Genomic DNA, 3,455 nt, shown 5'->3' with positions numbered 1-3,455 from the left:
TCTTCCTTACCTTGGGAGTCTGTGATATGTGGAAGGAAGCAGGATGATCGCCTTGGTATTAATGATTGGAGCCCCATTGATGTAAGGTTTGATCGTATATGTCTATATTTATAAAAATAAATAAAAAGATTACTTGTGTTCTTAAATCTTGTGTTGGTTCAGTTTTTGTTCCTTAAGTATCTTTTGTACATATGTTTCATTTTCATGGTTTTCATCGCATGCATTCATTCTTAGCTTTTAGGATCTTTCTGTCCACATTTTTTCTATGTTTCTTTTTGCCATCTAGAAAAAGTCCTGTTTGTACGGTTCTTGTTCTTTCTTGAGGACAAGAAAGGTCTAAGCTTGGGGAGATTTGTTAGGTGCTATTTGTGCACCTTTTTGCACACCTTTTAGTTCCATTTAATGCATCTATTTAGCACAATTGTTCTTCCTTTTTCTTGCATTTCATCATATTCATGTTAGTCTCTAGAACAACCTTATTTGCACACTTTTATGTCCTTTTCAGGTAAACCGGAGGTTGGAACGCGCTTTGGGAAGTGCCGGGAAGCATTGGTGAAGATTTCGGGATGATCGGGCGAAGAACGAAAAAGTTGGAAAAATCAAGTTTGGAATTGGAGTCAGAGAGGTACACGGGGTGTGTTTGACCAAAATGGGAGCTATTGACCATGCTGAACACAGGGCGTGTTAGTTTAGCCTATTTTAACACGGGCCGTGTTCGACCCAAAAACCAACTTTTGGCAGTTTTTCCTATCTTTCATATTACGGGTTGAGGGCCATTTTTACACACACACACACACACAACATATCAGAGCACCATTGGAGAGGATAATTTGAAGGTTTTTGCAAGGGTTTGTCCGTTAATCATTTGGAAACATTAATTCTCGTTTTTGTAAGTTGTAATTACACTTAATTTCATCTTTTAGACTTGTGATCTTGTTCTAGCCATGTGTGGCTAGAACCCTAGTTTCTCCAATTTCATGTTTTGACTTCTTGGTAGTGACTTCAATCATATGACCTGATGTTTGTTCTTAATTTCTATCTAGTGAATTTGATTTAGCTTTAATGGAATGTTTGATTCTAATTGTGATTCTTATTGGCCATTTGAATTAGGGTTAGGTCATTCAAGTTATCTCTTTTACAAAATCTGTAATTGTTTTGTGAAATTGAACAAGTAACAAGCACTAAATTGAGTTCCATTGAATGAATTTAGTGTAAATCTTATTCACACACTCTTACGCTCCCGAGCTTGTGAGGAGTATTGGGTGTTGTTGGGAACATTCACATAAAGTTTAATGCAATCTTTCAACCTATATAATTCTAAGAGCGTGTTTACACTACTAGAAAAACAGTCTTTTACGACGCTCATTGCGCGCCGTAAAAGGCTCAAACGACGCGCAAATGCGCATCAAGGAAGGCCCTGTCATAAAGAGAGACGACGCGCATTTACGACGCTCATCTACGACGCGCAATTACGACGCGCGTTTACGACACGCAATGCATATCAAGGAAGGCCCTATCATAAAGGAAGACGACACGCATGTTAATGACACGCAATGCGTATCAAGAAAGCCTCTGTCAAGAAAGGCCATGTCATAAATGAACATGACACACATTTTTGCGTATCATAATTTTTAATGTTTAAAAAAAATATTATTTGTAGATTTACTAATTTTCAAATTAAATAATACATTAAAAATCTCATAATACAAAATAAAATACAATAAATAACAAAGATAATTCATTTCACTAATATGTCAAATACAAATAATTATTCCAAAAGTGAGTAAATATTATAAAAAATGAACTCATTTATATACAATTGCATCATCTAGCTTACTATGTGCCAACAACTCTCTGTGTGTTTACTTTTGCTTGAGTCTCATTTCCTCCAAAGCTTCTAGCCATGCCAAAATATGATATTTTGAGTCTCGTTTCAAGAACCAAAATCACCTTCAATCACCCAATTAAACTCTAGATCTTCTGTTGTTTGAAAGAAATTGATGTTTGTAATCTATGAACAAAAAATGCAAAGACTAAGGTTAACATTTGCTATATAGAAAGCACAACTGGACATATGAATGTATAATACACAACATAAACATTTTCATGAAAATGATATAGACAAATAAGTAAGAGTGATGATATGGATACCTTAATTACGCCATTGGTGAACGAAATTTTAATTGGTTGATAGCAATACTTGACCTCTGAAAACAAATAAACAAAGGATCGCATCATAATTAGCTCAATGAAGTAGTTCTTATACATTGTCTCTACCAAAAGATTCATCATGGAAACATTTTTGTTGGAAATAACTAAACAAAAACCTAAATACTAAGCAAAAAAATTATAGTAATCACCATTTAGAGCAGGATGAGGAGTCCGATCAGGCCATATGCGACCATTTAAGCAGAAATTTAAGTCATTTGGTGTATCTCCAAAGTCACCTCCATATGCTCAGTATTTGCTACCATTTGCATTTTCCTTAAGTAACCCCTGAAACCAGATGCAAATATTTAGAACTACCCTTGCACCACATTTACAATTTTATAAAAAAATGGTAACTGACCTATTCGAGTACTAGGTAGCAGTCCTTCCTTCAAGTGTTGAAGCAATCTGCAGATTTGACTTAGCTCCGATTCAGTCATTTGATATTCCAATCCAGGACCACCACCAGGAGGTGTATGTGGATGCTTCAGGAATGTAGTTGCACATATAAATCAAAACATCAATTTTTATTCAATTTAATTTATATCAATAAATGATAATAACAAAAATAAAAACTGAATCAAAATTCAAACCAAACCTGTAACTGGAGGTTGTTGTTGTTGCACAAGACTAGGAGGTCCAGCTTGAACACCAACATGAGGCATGGAAAGATTAGCAGTTCTTGAGAGTAACCATTAATTAGTACACCTTTTATTTTTATACTAAAAGAAATACCAATTTGATAGCAGATTAGCAATAATGTAACTTGATAACAAAAAAAACACAAAGAAGAAAAGGAGCCACAAATGGTAACACAAAGTAATAATACTTAAGAATGTAGAGGGCTAAGGACCTTCGATTTATCAATGCATGCATCCTTGAAAATTTAAATACAGGAAGAGTTAGCTTCTCTCTAAACAAAGGGTTTGCATTAATCCAGATGATTGGTCAGGTGAAGATGATTGGCCAGGTGAAGATGAAACAACACCAACGGAAATGGAAGGTCTTGCTGAGAATATATGGAGTTGTTGCATTAATCCAACTTGAGAGACTGCAAAAAAAAAACAAAAGGGTAAATATAGGAAAACAATTATATAATTATGAGGGCATAGGCATACCTTCCATCCATTCACAATCGTATGTCTTCACAATAATCAAAAGCCCTTGGAATATTTTCAAGCCTTTTTGCCTTAAGGCTGTCAACTCCAATTATATAAGACATTATACACTTACTAGTACCTAGACAA

The 3,455-nt window shown here is 34.8% G+C and overlaps 1 long non-coding RNA gene across 1 annotated transcript; it reads right to left on the bottom strand.

Annotated features, from left to right (window-relative positions):
- Positions 1 to 1,906: 1,906 nt before the first annotated feature.
- LOC111901874 (uncharacterized) lies at positions 1,907 to 3,250 on the bottom strand. The gene is made up of 3 exons (XR_002853628.3): positions 2,361 to 3,250; positions 2,152 to 2,207; positions 1,907 to 2,011 (listed from the first exon to the last, which is right to left on the bottom strand). It is a non-coding gene; the product is annotated as an uncharacterized LOC111901874 (long non-coding RNA).
- Positions 3,251 to 3,455: the final 205 nt, after the last annotated feature.

Source organism: Lactuca sativa, chromosome 6 (assembly GCF_002870075.4).
Source record: "Lactuca sativa cultivar Salinas chromosome 6, Lsat_Salinas_v11, whole genome shotgun sequence".
NCBI classification, from domain to species: Eukaryota; Viridiplantae; Streptophyta; class Magnoliopsida; order Asterales; family Asteraceae; genus Lactuca; species Lactuca sativa.
The sequence above is the reverse complement of the archived record's forward strand: the minus strand, read 5'-3'. Positions and strand labels throughout refer to the sequence as shown.